Source organism: Anser brachyrhynchus (genome assembly GCF_964034855.1).
Source record: "Anser brachyrhynchus genome assembly, chromosome: 2".
Classification (NCBI taxonomy): Eukaryota; Metazoa; Chordata; class Aves; order Anseriformes; family Anatidae; genus Anser; species Anser brachyrhynchus.
In genome coordinates this window covers 35,021,164-35,036,924 of record NC_137695.1, presented here as the reverse complement: position 1 = coordinate 35,036,924, position 15,761 = coordinate 35,021,164, and the positions used below count along the sequence as shown (strand labels likewise).

At 40.0% G+C, this 15,761-nt stretch overlaps 1 protein-coding gene across 9 annotated transcripts in view; it reads right to left on the bottom strand.

The window, feature by feature from the left end:
* The window catches only part of PALS2 (protein associated with LIN7 2, MAGUK p55 family member), a 51,571-nt gene that overhangs the window by 21,273 nt on the left and 14,537 nt on the right, over positions 1 to 15,761 (bottom strand). Inside the window, exon 2 of one of the 9 annotated variants that reach the window (XM_080577883.1) lies at positions 12,298 to 12,357. The exons of 7 other annotated variants lie outside the window; for them this stretch is intronic. The gene's annotated coding sequence lies outside the window, so the exon portion shown is untranslated. Of the gene's footprint in view, positions 1 to 12,297; positions 12,358 to 15,761 lie in introns of those variants that run through there. One more of the 9 variants, XM_080577887.1, reaches the window with a different exon arrangement.

Sequence of the window (15,761 nt, the reverse complement as noted above, 5' to 3'; positions counted from 1 at the left end):
TGCATAATATTGCAAATACAATAAAAGCAACTCATTCATGACTGTTTTTGTCTAATCTCACTTTCAGATAAAGTTTTCGGTCCTTATACACACCAAACACCGACAAGTTTTAGAATGCTTGTATAGGCAGATGCCACTGTTTTTGAAATGAACACATAATTTCTATTTTTTTTTTAACCAAAATGTGCTGCCAAGGCAGCTCCTGGGGACACTTGTGTCCGTCCTTTGTCTTTTCCAACCTAAATGATTCTAGATTCTGTCCCCAACAGTCACAACCTCCAGTTCTGACTTCCTGCACTCCAGCACTAAGTGTAAGTGGTGCAGATGCTAACACCAACCTGGTGCCACCAGCTGCTGCATCAGGAAATGTATCTTAGAACCTGAAATACATTGTTGCTGCTCAGTGGACGATTTCCTTCCTATCTACAAAATCACAGAAAGAACTAGAGCAGCTTGGGTTGAGAGTGAGCAACGGTGCCCATGAAAAAGCCAGCAAACCCTACCATCCCAGCTGTCTTGTCCCACAGTGTCATTTATGAGGTGAATGATGAGAATTTATTGTATAACTGTGTCCTTCAACCTTTTATTTAAGATAAAATCGAATAAAACAGATTTTTTATGTTAGGCAGCAGGTGCAATGTGTTCACGTACTGCCGAATTCTTGTGCATTTGGGCGTGTATGCAGTAGCCCTTAGCAGGAACTTCCCAGGCTAGCTCCAAGCTTGCGGAGATGACAATGTGTAAGCTTCGGCTAAGCACAAAAGGAGGCACCACTGGAGAAAGTTACCATGTCCTTCACAAGGTAAACAGTCATTTTTTCCATCTTTTCCAACATATGATTAAACACTCTCATCTTGTTAGTATTATCTTAGTAGTGAATAACCTATACTGTTCTTGTTTTTAACAGTATTCCTTCAAACTCCCGCAGAGTTATGTTGCATGCTCAGACAGACACACACAGGCCCACTAAACAATTTCCGCGAAGATCCCCAAGAAGCTAAAAGTATTAGAAAAACCACTGTGTACTGCAGTGCTCTGCATGCTGCACAGCAGTATACATCAAGACAATCAGAAAGCCTATATGCCCCTTCTCCCACACAAGAATTTACCCTTAACTCTCCTCGTGGCTTTATAATGAAAGCTATTATGAAACACAGCAAAGTAAGAGAACAAACAGCATTTCTCAACACCTACTTTCTAATTTGAATGCTTCCTAGAAAATTCCATTTCAAGGAAATATTTTCTGGCTGTTCTTTCTCCCAAGTGGAACTGACTTTTCAGCAATCAAATAATCTTATATACCACATTTTAACTACAGCACTGAATGTCAAAAGACTTCATTTTTTAATAATTTTAACCATACTTCTCACTTCCAAAAAGCGAGTCCTCTGTGAAACCATGAGTAGGAAGGAAAATGACACTTACATAATGCTTTCAGACTTTGAAGCAATATTGTTTCTACTTTTTTAATAGACAAAGCGCTGTTAGCGATCACACGTTGCATAAAGTCACCAAACCAAATAGCTGAATAAAATATAATACCGCTAAGTATCCTTTTTGTTTTTTGTTTTAAACCAGCTGTAAGGTAAAGCAAAAATTTTGTGTGAGAGAAAAACTCTAAGAAGCTTCAAAAGAGATTATGCAGCTGTTACCTGGTACAGTAACAGAACAATGTTTATATGGTTAACTCTTCACTGCTTCATATTCACGTGGAGAAAAAAAAAAAAAACCTGACGACGATCAAATGTTGTTTTGCCAAAAGTCATCAAGAGCATCTTCTAAAAGGAATTATGTTATTTTTTATTAAAAAAAAAGGCAATAACACATGGAGATGCAGACAAGCTTTTTGTGGTGGACTAGACTAAGCACTTTAATCTCACTTTTGAATTTACTATGCAAGTCATGGACCAGCTTCAAATGTAGTTCCCAGTCAATGTGAAATGCTAATATTTGTTCACGTGTAAAAACAGCTTTGAAAGTTTAAGCAATATATTTACCTACATATGCCTTTGATCTTCATACATGTATTTTCAAGCAATTTGATTTCCCTACAGGCAATTTAACTGGGGGAAGGAGAGGAAAGGGAAATACACTTTGATAAATGTGTTATAGATTCTCCTTTTACATATCTACTCAACAGCCCTTTGTTTATTCATTTCTAGGAAAAAGTCCTCCTAAACTACCACCAGCAGGAGATACATTGTCTCCAGGTTTAATTATAAAGCTCTTTCAGAGCAATGTAAATATACACAGAATTTCAAGTAGGAGTATTAACTGACAAGAGTTCTTTCAGAAAAGTATCTTCTCTTTGGAGCAGCAGGGATGAAAGCTGAAGATGTAAATACTCACAAAGGGAAGTTTCACTTAAAAGATCAGGTCCCACTCAGAAAGAAATGGAACTCAGGAGTTTAGAGATCATCGTACCCGAGTGTCCTCTCAAACACTGCCTTTTGAGCCTCCCATCTCTTCTCATCTGGTAAATCTGCCCTTGAAATGTTGATACAGGTTTCTTGCTGGAGGAGGCAGAGGGAAAAAGACGAGCAGAACTTAAATGTATGTCAGGCATGTGAGAAATAAGAACTACGGTGAACAAACACATAGCCTGGTAAACCACCAAATTGCATAAGCCCGGTTCTTAGGAGTGCTTTGGTGCCCAGTAAAAAGGAATCGTCTGCTTTTCCTTCAGGGGATATATCCACTGGGTGTCTCGCCTCCCTCATCCCATCTTTTAGAAGAAAACTGGTGAGAACATCCTAACTTTGAGAGCTCTACAATTTGCCACATTCTCCCTCCAAAGATGAGCTTTTATATGTGTCTGTATCTACATACAGATAGATAGATATAGCTATATTCCAAGACCCATCTGGGTAAAACTTCAAATTCTCATCACAACAAAGGATTTGCTTTTGTGAGGACAACAGGTAATAAGTAGGGTTAACTAAACCAACTAGGAATACAGACATTACAAGAAACACACCTTGACAACAGCCTCCAGACAGAACAGTAGGAACTGAGCAGCAGAAACAGGCTTTCAGCTGAGACAGGGTGTTGAAATAAAGGGACTCTTAGGGAAAAGTGACAACAGAACCGAGTTTGAGATAGAACTCCTAAGAGGAAATGAGATTACACTCTCCACTCTAGGCCCCTGGCTTGGTAACAGGGAACACACCCACACATACAACTGATTTCCACAGTCAATTTTCACAGAACATCTTCATAACCATAGAAGGATGAAAGCCTCGAGCAAGACTCAGCAGGAAAGTACTACTCTGCTGTGTGCACACTGAACGATTTAATCCTGCTACAGATACGACTCCACACTCAGAGCAGCCAGGTCGTCGTTTGAACCCCGTATCAGAAAGGGAAAGGCAGATGCAGGGGGAAGGCATGCTAATTGATCTTTGTAGCAATCACTGGGCATCCTGAGGCATAACAATACAAACATCCCACTTACAAATGTGAAATTTACTAATGAGAATTAGCTCCTCCTAAATTTGCATATAGCTCTTCAGATAGCCAAAGAATGATGCTTCAAAGGTTTAATCTACATACTGTACCTTGCAATAGTAAATTCAGATCAAATAGAGGTAAAATATGGTATGACAGACTCTTCCCTTCCGGTGTTTGTAGCAAAGGCAGGTTTTCAACAAGCTCTCAACTATGATCCTTCCATCACATTTGATTTTTTTTTTCAGCACCTAATTCTTGTCTAGATTAATTCTATGTAGAGGGAAGAGGAAGCATACATTTAAATAAATTTCCAGATTTGCAGACAGAAGACAAATGTCTCACTCACTGGGGAAAATGAAAGCTTTCTAGAGTGAATATTTTGCACAGATTTTTTTAGCTTAATTTCATTTTATTATTCTCCAAGCTTACAAACAAACAGGGAACTAAAAGCAAATTACATATAATATACTGAAATAAACTTATGCATATTTATTTTCAAAACCTACTGATTCTTACAGGGAGGTATGGTGAATACCTCAAGGACCACTGGTGAGGCTGGTGCTTCACACAAAATCTAGAAGTTCGATTAAAGTCTTGTCTCATACACAAACTTTGGGACCAAGTTCTTCTGTGACTGAAAGCCTTTTCAAGATAGAAATATCCAAAAGAAAAGTTTCACGAGACACCCAATATGCACAGACAGAAGAAAAATTGACTCGACTAGCCTTTGGTTAAAGGCTCACACAGCCTTTAACCAGTGACAGCTGATTCCATTTCTTCCATTGGTACTCATGGTTTTAAAAAATGGATTTATGCTTTAACACACTGCAGGCATTAAAAAAAAAAAAAGTTATTTCAAATTGGCCACTTCTCACCCCAGTTACAAATCCAAACATTTTTTGCAGCCTACGCTTGAGAAAAGGAATACCTATGAACAAATTAACATTTGGATCTAGTACAAACAAGTTCATTCACTACCAGAATGCTAATACATGAAACGTTGACAAAGCTCTCCATTTCCAGTTAAAGTTTCAGAAGCCAGGATAAAGTAAAAAGCTCTGGGAAAGCACTGTGTAGTGAGCACATACAGCATTGTGGTTGCATTGCCACAGCCAGCTGAGTTCACTGAGCAGGGACCACATTTACAAGTGCCTCCAGACGAGCTATAAAAATGCTGTATGGCTGCAGATTAGTCCCTCCGCCACGCACAGATTAGTTGCGTAATCCCATGCAAAGTATGCCTGCGTTGTTTACTGGAGTAAGGTACAGTGATCCTGGAGCTCTCAAGCACCCATGAACCGTGCACCTACATCACCAGGAGGCTTCGTCCAGGGTTTCTGACAGATAACTGCCAAGAAGGGAGCACTGGGCTGGTGCAGCTACAGTCCTATCGATAACCAGCTTTAGTATTTCTGGGCTGCACTCCACCTTTTCTAAACAGGATCCCATCCTCATTCAGTAACTAGAGTGGGCCCACCCCAGAAGCACAGTCAGGTCACTTCATGAAGGAAGCTGCTGGCTGCAGTGTGCGTACCTCATTGACTGCCGAAACAGAGAAACGAAGAGCATACATGGCTGTGAATTAGGAAAAGAAAGAACAGTCTAAACTGGTAAGACTCAATGCTCCTCAGGAAATTCAAATTCTGCTCACTGAATTTTTGCATCTTGAAAAGAAATGACAAATTATTAAAATGATTTTTTTTACTTCATTTTCTCCACACCTTCTGACAAGCTGAGATCAAGCTATTTTAGTATAACTATAAATAGACGCTCAAGCAGTCCATACCCTTATCAAACCCAGCCCAAGCACGTCTTACTTGCTCATTTTTTGTCATGACTCTGACGGTCACAAACGTTACCAGGGAAAAGCAAACATCTCCCCATCCTAAATACTACAGCCCTACTTCTTTCAGGTTATTCAGTTTATCTGCAAAATCAAGAAGTGCACATTTTTTGATGAACAGATGGACCTCACAGCTGCATCTTTTGGATAGAAAAGAACTATTAAAAAAAAATATTTCAGTAAAGATAAAAAGGGAACAAAGTATCACACTTCCAAAAAGAGCTGAATTAAAATATTATTTTTTATTTGCAGAGAAATAACATGACCAACAATAAGATCTTGCCAACAGATACACAGAAATACAGTATTTCTGTGGAAAAACCAGTATTACTGAGGAATCTGTATTAGAAACTGTAAAGAAACAATCTCAGTCGTAAAGTACAAAGGCAAATGGCTTAACCTGAAGCTCACTAAGGTTGATGTTTAGATGACAAGCCCATACGTGTGTTTAAAATAAACAAACCTTGGTAATATTTGTTAGAGAAAAACTGATGCAATCTTCAGGCACAGATGATGAGGGACTGGGGAGGCACATACGCATACACACACACATATAAGCTGAATAACTCTTTTCTGACAGATAAAAGCATCTCATACAACGGTTTGTATTGTACAAGTCTAACCCCACAGCTGAAAGTCCTCTGCAGCAAATAGACACTAGGAAATCAGAAACCCACATGGTGATTCCTTCATTATAGGTGAGCCACCTAATGAATTTGCTTCTTCCTTATGGCATGTGTGCAACACTAGAAGAGGCAGGAGGGCTTAGGATGCATTCTGAAAGGTTCAGGAGATCCAATTATTTAAAAAGAGAATTCACTTTTCCATTTTTCTGCTTAAGTAGCTTTCAAGCTCCACTACAAGAAGTAGTATTTTCTAGTGAATCACAGCATACACAACTGCTTGAGAATAATCAGTTAAAACAAATGATAACTAAAAAGTAAATTCACCAATTAACCACTACCCTCGAAGACCAAATGCCTAACCAGTTCTTTTCCCACCTGGCTGTCCATCCAGACTGCAACATCTGTATGTATACAAGAGGATTTTGTGATGACTGTGTTGAAAGCCTCGCTAAAATCAAGATAAATGTTTGCCCCTTGTCCACAAATCCAGTCATTTTAAGTTGTAGGTTGCTATAGAGCAATTAACTAGATCATAATGTCCAGCCTTTATTTTCCAGTGCAAATTTACTATCTGGCAGCAGAAACTGTGATAAAAGTAACAAGCATAGCTGCGTGCTACTACCATCAAGCAAAATACAACACATTCTTATCAATTCAGAAACCATACATCATCTGTTGCACTTATTACACACAGTAGCACAAATTCTTCTTGGAGGCAAATCACGTGGGTTGTACCCCAGAGGCCAATTTACCATCTTCATTAAGTACTGGGATGTTGGGGCAGAGTGCACCCTCAGCAAGTTCACAGATGACACAAAACTGAGATGAGTGGTTGACATACCAAAGGCTTGTGCTGACATTCAGACCAACCTCAGCAGGCTGGAGAAATGGGCTGATGGGAACCTCATGAAGTTCAACAAGGAGGAACGGAAGACCCTGCAGCTGAAGAAGGAGCAAACCCAGGCACTGGTACACACCAGAGCTGCCCATCTGGAAATCAGCTCTGCCAAGAAGGACCTGTAGATCCAGGTGGGACAGCACATCGAAGATGAGCCAGCAAAATGCCATTGCAGCAAAGAGGGTTAGCAGTATTCTGGGCTGCATTAGTACGGGTGTTGCCAGCAGGCTGAGGGAGGTGATCCTTCCCCTTGGCTCAGCATGGGTGATGCCACACCTGGAGTGCTGTGTCCAGTTCTCGGCTGCCCAGTACAAGAGGGGCATAGGCACACTGGAGAGAGTCCAGTGAAGGGACATGAAGATGATGAAGGAACTGAAGCATCTCTCCTATGACGAAAGACAGAGCTGGGACTCTTCAGCCTAGAGGACAGAGGACTCAGGGAATCTTATCAAAGTACATGTCAGTATATATACACATACACACACATGCACAATTCATAGGAATGAGTAAGACTGAGCAAGTAGTGCCCGCTGACAAGGCGGGAGGCAATGGGTACAAAACCAACAACCACCACCATCAGCAGCAGAAAATTCCATCTGAACACAAGAAAACAAGTTTTTACTGTGAGGGTGGTCAAATACTGGAAGAGGTGGCCCACGAAAGCTTTGGAGTTGCCGTTCTTGAAGATATTGACAACTCAGTCCTGGACAGCTGCTGGAGCAGGGAGTTAGACCAGGCCCTTCCAGCTTCAACAGTTCCCTAATTTTGTAATTACTTGCTGATATCCTTCACCCAGATGGAAAGCTATGCTCTTTCATACCACATAAATATTACCTTTAAATAAATAGTGGCAACGCTTATTGTTAACTATACTGAAAAACCGAAATCTCTGCTCTTTCTGTGATACACAAGGCCCCAGTTTAAACCCACGAACACCCTCAGCTCATTTACGGATGCCTGCGTTTCTCGAGGGCATCTCAGGTGACACTGAAAAAGCTACGCTGTCACCGGTGGGTTTAAGCTAAATATAAGAATTTTCACATTAAAGTAAACAAAAAAGCAGACCTGTGCCACCACATGGCTAATTTATGAAATACTAAATTGCTAATATGCTATTTTACAGCTTCTAAATACTGTAAATAAATTTACTTCTGCAATTTCTGAGAAGGTTATACGTTGCTATGAATATATAAAGCTTTTGCTCTAGCTGAATATTCATGACTATTTGTGTTAATCTTCCTGTAGGGTAGTACTAAGAAAGGAGGCAAGTTTTGAAATTGCTTCCATTTCCCCTCTAAATTTTATATTATATTACACAGCTACAAGAAGGCATAGCTTAAAGGAAACCACTAAAAAAAAGTAATCCAGAAATCTAAATGTGTTTGAGGCAGTGGAGGACAGTGGAAGGAAAAGGGCTATTCCATACCTCTGAAAGCCTCTACCTATAGTCCAGACAAGTAGGACAACATATATAAAAGCTTCCATTGCAGGAAAAAAAATTAAGCGTTCCAGTATGCCAGAAGCTAAAAACTCTGTCTAGTGCCTCAAATTATAGTTGCATTTGAAATAAAATGTAGAAGGATTTTAATGCAAAAGCTTCAGTCACCATACAGCACAAACTACAGTGGGTAAAAGCAAGTCAACTGAAAGCTTTAACAATAGGCCGAAATAAATTATTTCATTTTTTAAAGTGTTCTTACTTGGCAGCTGTAGATTTTAGGAAAGTATGTATTGATGTCACACAAGACTAGCGTGATTTAAATGAAAACTAGCATATGTCCAAGAACAAAGGTCGGTTTGGGTGATCAAAGAACGTATTCCCTTCATGCTTTAACTACTTTAGTACCTCAGACACTAAGGGATATATATTTTTTTTTAAATGAAGGCAAAAAGCATTCAGTGGATATGCAATCTAAGATACAACTTTGTACCCAAAGTTCCAGCACAAATTCAACAAATTTCAGACAGGCATCCTGCACTCCACTCTTAGCTGATACAACAGGCTGAACTTATTCCACCACACCAATCTTCCCTGGTATTTTGCAAGAAGCAGCTGGATGAAGAAATGTGCATTCTCTGCAGTCACATCCACTGGCAGCTAATGCCAGTATTTATAGTTTAAAATGCCAGCATACCAGATGCAGCAAAATAGCACATCGTTTGCAGTATGTTTTTCTTTTGTATTTTAACTTTCCAGCTCTAACACACACCCTTTCTGAATCAAAGCTTTCTGTCTCTGTATTTATGGCACAGAACTGACTGACAAAATACTAACACCACAAGTAAAAACTAGTCATATGCCCAGGAGCAGGTTACACATAACAAAAAATAAACGATTCAGTTTATTGTACCATTTTTCTCCATGGAATAGTTACAGTGAAGACATGCAGAACCATCTATTGCGTTGACATCCTAGCTTTATCCCAATTCCGACTGGGAATTGGGAATCAGTGAAGATATCTTCCTAAATCAGATTCCTTCTTCACACAAATATTAAATTTAGGCCTGAAGAAAAATAGTGAACAGTCTTCCAAAGGGAAAGGAAAATTCCACTCTGGGTGTGTTACATGCTTTTACGTTGTCACTGGTCTCCAGTCAACACAGTAATAGTGGGTAAAGGCAAGCTGTGAAACTGTGAGCTGCAAGTTCTGCCCGACTTCTAAGAGCAGACAGTCTGGCAGCAACAGAACAGGCAGCTCAAGTTTTGTTGTCAACATGCATAGCAAGCACTTGCACTTTCCTCTAGGCACACTACATAGGCATATTTCCAAAGGAGGAAGCTAAAACTCACTCAGACTGTAAGGTGCTCTCTTGACGATGTGAATGTTGAGGCTCAGAACAGTATTTGTGTCATGTGCTAGTTTGTAACGCACTTTGGGTCTGTCTGCAAACAAGACGAGGTATCTTCTAGAATATAAAATTAGGTACTCTATGCACAGCAAAGTAACAGCCTTGTGTGCACCTGTACAAGCAGCAGCACTCTTCCAGTCCCAGCACCTCCAGAGGATCCCACGAGGAACCCGATCACTGGAGATCCCACTGGCTTCCCTGGAGGCTGCATCTCAGGGGTCCTTGGGTGCTTCTGCCTGAAGGCACCTGAGCACTCCCATCACTCAACAGGGACATAAACTTGGTCATTTCCTTAATCTCAGTCATATGAAATATAGCTTAAACTGTTCTGCTTCCTATTCTTAACCCAAGTTTATTTATAGCTAGGAAATAATGCTTCAGCTTTCATACCTCTAACGTAAATAAGGAATTTTCTCCTCTTATGTGTAATAAGGAAAGAAGCAAGCCTTGCGTAATTCCTCTGTACCCATTCCAGTCTGCACCTTCTTCCAGCACAGACAGTCTAAATTGTGTGAAGTACACCAGACGGGAGTCTCAGGATTGCCTTGCACAACACCATTAATATTTCCTTCCCTGATGATACAGATCGATGATGTGATCTATGGTTTTACTCATAGTTACCTTATACTGTCAGCTCAATCCACTGGTCTGACACACAATAATACAAAAGATCCCTTCGAAGCTCTGTCTCCTCCAAACCTTAATTTGTAGCTGAACTGCCCTTTTCCTTAAGTGCAAAACACTAAGTGTGTATTTGTTGCACTGCTATTACTCAAGGCTTCGAATCGGTTTCTTCACACTTTTTTTTGAATCTTCTCTTGCTTCAGTGCCAGCTCTTAGACAAGGAACTCCACCAGAAACCATCTTTCATCCAGATACTTCTGCTGCTTTTAACGCTGCCAGCTGCTACAGGTTGAAGCTGAGGCAGGAGACTCTAAGGCATGCTAACAATCAAGAATTTTATGACAAAAGGTTTTGATATTCAGTGATGTAAAACTGTATTAACACATTCTCAGACTTATTTCATAGCAACGGCAGAATGTTTTAAATGTAAAAACACAGCACTTCCAAAAACTGTCCCACCACAATGCAGCCACTCCAAAATCTACCCCTATGCCCTTTTAATATATCACACCCATATATTGACACTTCATGCATGCCCTGCTGCAGCTTTATGTTATTGTGAAGTATTAGTTGAATTATCACTTCTGAAACACATTGCATGTTCTATTGCAGATGCTGGAAAAGCATTTGGAAATTGCTCAAATTCATAAAAAATACAGTCAAGAACAAGCACAAAATAAAGCCCCTTAGAAAAGAGTCGGACCATCTCAGTACATTATTTGATCAAAAAATGAAGTGACTCGAATTTAAAATAGAAAATATATTTGGTTATTATATGATTCCTACTCCCTTTTCCTAGAAGGAATAAAGACCCATCATGCAAGACTGTGTATGGAGGAGTTCACAGTTAATTCAGAGGGCTGTGAGGATGATCAGAAGGCTGGAGCACCTCTGCTATAAAAACAGGTTGAGGGAGTTAGGAGTGTTCAGCCTGGAGAAGAGAAGGCTCCGGGGAGACCTTATAGCAGCCTTCCAGTACCTGAAGGGAGCCCACAGGAAAGCTGGGGAGGGACTCTTTGTCAGGGGGTGTAGGGATAAGACAAGGAGCAATAGCTTTAAACTAAAAGAGGGTAGGTTTAGATTAGATATGAGGAAGAAATTCTTCACTCAGAGGGTGGTAAGGCACTGGCACAGGCTGCCCAGAGAAGCTGTGGATGCCCCATCCCTGGAGGTGTCCAAGGCCAGGCTGGATGGGGCTTTGGGCAGCCTGGTCTGGTGGGAGGTGTCCCTGCCCATGGCAGGGGGTTGGAATTAGGTGGTCTTTAAGGTCCCTTTCAACCCAAACTGTTCTGTGATTCTGTGTGTCTACTTAATTTCACTTCAAGTTTCTGCCTGTAAAGCAACCTGTGAGTAAAAAGTTTAAGACAGGAGTGAAACTGTAAAAACCATACAATTTAAATAGTTTCTGGACTAGGATCTCAGGTTTCAGTTTTAGAGCATCACCTTGTACACTTTCCAGAAGTTTCATCTGCAGTTGATTCCTAGCTTCTAACACTTCCACTAAAATAACCCCTCTATGCAAGCATTTGCCATCTCTGCTCAAACAAACTTGTTAAGAAGCTGTAAAAGCAAGTGGCTAAATTAACAGTTTTATAGTTCAGGATGACTTGCAACAGAAAAATAAATGTTTTATTTACTACCCTTGTTATATGGCGACAGTTCTTGTTTACTCTAGATAAAGCCTTACCTACAAACACAAACAAACAAAAGTTGCCGGAACACACTTCTGGAAGGTTCTAAAAATGTTAGTGATGTTTCAAATAGAAAATGGCTTTTCCAAATTTGCTTGCAGAACAACATTGCTGACATTTTTTAAATGGTGAAAAACACCACATAAAACTTTTTGTACCTTAATACAGAAATGGCAAAACATGATGGCATGTTAAATGCTTACTTGACCTGCATTACTGCCTGAAACACACCTGTCATTTGAAACACACACTTCCTCAGTAAGCCTGTCCTGAACTTTTCTTTTAATTAAATGCAGTCATGACTTGCGTAATTACCTATTCATTATTCTCAACAGTTATCTTCCTTCAGTCCCATGAAGCGTGTGTTCAAGAACCCTGCAGAAGGAATAAAAAGATCACCTTGACACTCAGGGAACTGAATAATTCCATGGATTAAGTCATACTGCATTCAGTCTTGTGTTTCATCTCCCAGACTACTTCCCCACAGTACACTGCCAGAATTTATTTAGGATCACAAATGCTTAATTAAAGTGAGAAATTCAATTTCAATTTCGGAATATCTGTGTGTCACAATGGGGGAAAAGGTTATTTTGAGTGGTCTTGGGACAGCTTATGTTAAGAACCACATTTTAAAAAAAGTTACTACTTTGAATATTCACCACCTTCACTTTTAAGTCATTTTGTAACTTACTGCTGTGAACACTGAAAGACAATTTTCTGCATGTTATGGGGTGGATGCAGACACAGGAGATGCAAAAGGTACCTTCAAAACAGTGTTATGCACTTGTATCTGTGATGCATACTGACAAGTCTGACATTTTCCACTCTATTTCCTCAGAATACCAAGTTTGGTTTCATCAAGTTTTGCACATGAACTTCTGAATTTTCAGTCATGTACTTGGTCATCCTAACCGATGCAAAAAAGAGAAAACTTTTAAGTGGAGGCTTACAGTGAATAACTTGTGATTGAATAGTTAGCAGTTTTCTAATTACACAATGCCTTTCCATGCAACTCTTCCTTTGGAAAGTGGGATACTAGATGACAGAAGCTTGAGGACATAACTGACACATCAGAGTAGTAAAAGGGTTGCAGTAAATGACAGGGAAATAAAGTATATTTCATGCTCAGAAACATAATAATCAGCTTTCTACATGAACAAAAATCTTGCTTCCAACAACTATTGATGGCTTCACTCCCAATGCCCAAAGAAGGTACTTAAATTAAGTATGAAGTACAGCTTACTACCAGGAGATTGAGAAGTTAAAAACATGTTATATGCTCAGATGTAATCTGCTGCTATCATATCAAGCCCACACCAGTCGACATGAAAATATGCAGAGCCTAGTAAGTCCTGCAGTGGAAGGCAGTCACCTCACTTCAGTTTATTCCTCTTCGATAGCGTAACCATTCAAGTACTTTATTCCAGTCACCCACATTACAGAAATCACTCCCTCAATTACTGTAGCGCAAGCCAAGTTCTGCACATCTTCAGTTCATTTACTTTCCTTTTTCAAAAGAAGTTTTGGCAAATGAAAAGATAGCTGAACTTTCCTTCTTGGACAGTTCGCACCACTGCAAAACTTAATCAAATACAGTCTATTTAAGTTATTTTCCTAGCCTGGTAAATAACTAATACCTGAAAGTAGAAATGTTTAAAACTACAACTTTTACTTACTTATCACGATCTCTTTTATAACATGTATTTTGTAAAAATGAGGCCAAGATCAAAGTTGTTTTTCTGAGTTTATCTGAAACATGAGAAAGCCTACAGAGGGGAAAAATAATAAAAAAGGAACTTTAGGATCATTTATTTCTAGACTCCAAGCTGCAGTTGTCGTTCCTTATAAGCAGTTCATACATATCCTCCTTGCATGCTAACTGTCTTCCATCCCATTCACAGCGAAAGAGTAAAAGCCACAGACTCTCTTGGCTTTGACCCAAGTCCTTTGTTCACTTCTTCCCATTTCTAATGGGTCTCAGAGAAGGGGGGTAGAAAGCGAGACGAGAGGAAGATGTTAGTACGAGCAGTACCTCGCTGAGGGATGAACCCCATTCGTTTTTTTGACACTGGAATCTCTCAGATTTGCCCAAGTTTCTAGGCCCAGTGACTTGGGTATCAGCAGTCAAAATTACTTCAAATATAACTCCACCAACAGAATAGAAGTGGAGAGGACTCTCAAAATAGCCTATTAAAGTCCTCCCAAGTAAAATCAGAAACAGCAGGTTAGGAACTGCGATTCTTCTGCATCCCCAACCTTGGAATCCCACTGCAACAGATAAATAATTTCATGTTTTGGCTTTTCCACGAGAAGGTTTTATGAAGTCAGGGTCTTGACCTGGAAAAGAGTAATTGCTTTGCCAATGTCTTCAGCACGGCAGTTAAGAGGACTGTCTCATCACACTAAATGACTTCTCGGAGCAGACAGTCCCATCCACAGTAGTTGCTGCTTATTATACTCCCCATTAAATTCCTCTTTACCAGAAGTGTATTGGGCCTGAGAGATATATAAAAAGAGAGCGATGTACCCTCCTATGGATAAATTGGTTCTTTGGACAGAACTGGCTTTAAGACTGTGGAATAATTTAACATGAAGTTATCCTCAAGTTCCCGAGTGAACTTAAAAGGGCAATGATATCTTTTTCCATAATGCTAAGATACCCAACATTTTCTGGGTGTTACAAGGTCAAAAAAACATTCATAACTTTCACAGCTACTGGCAACAAAGAAAACAAATACTACCTCGGCCAACAGGTCACACGGCACATACAAGGTAGTAAGAATTAAATAGATGAGGTAGTCATTGGCTCGTGCAAACTCAGCATTGAAGCTAAACACCCACGTTCTTTCCCATCATTTTGAAAGGTCTGAAATAAAACCTAGCCTAAGAGATAATCCATTTTCAGAAAATGCAATTTCCTGTTTGGTTGTTTTTGTTGGTTGTTGGTTTTTTTGGACATCTCCCCCCTAGCCCCAAGTAATCAGTTATATTTCTTTGATTTTCCACTACATAGGTCCTGGACACATACCCAGAATCCAAATGGTTCTGCTTTGACTTTTTAGGATGCCCTGTCTTGTTAGCATGGCCCCCAGCATACCTGCACACATATTGCTGCCCATGCAGTGCAAGAACAAGGCTCACTTTCAGAACAGAAACTGGTTGGCTGCCCCTCCTCAAAAAGCAGCCTGAGCTTGCACTTCTCTTAACTACCAGATTGGGATAGCTCAGCTACAAGCATATTACATAGCAGCTACGTGCACATGCAAAGCTGTGAGTAAGCATTCTGGACCTTAGCTTGCTTTTTGGCCCAGCTGGGAGGGGAAAAATAACTTGAGGAAACAGATGTAAAATAAACTACGTGCAGATGGACTGCCAGAACACCTGTCCCTGGACAGATCCAATGGCAAAGTAACAAAGGCACAAGCCCAGCCATCCATTAATGCCAAGCAACCACTCGCTGGACTTACTGGTCCACGTAGCAGCAGTCTGCACAGAGGGATCCATTAGAAGGGCCGGATCATCACGTTGAAACTCCTTTTGGAAGATTCAGTTTAGAGGAATATCTAGCAGTAATTTTTATTTAGCGTTTAGCACAGCACGCTGCTTGGGATTTTTTTTCCATTAATATAACATAATTTTCATAAAGCAAGCTTACTGATGGCATCAAGGATTTTTCCACAGAAACTAGCCATTGTAGCAAAAAGTAGCGACACTTGATTCCACAAGGAGGAATCTGTGTTCAATGACTAAAGCAGCTGAAACATGAAAGAAGCTTTCTC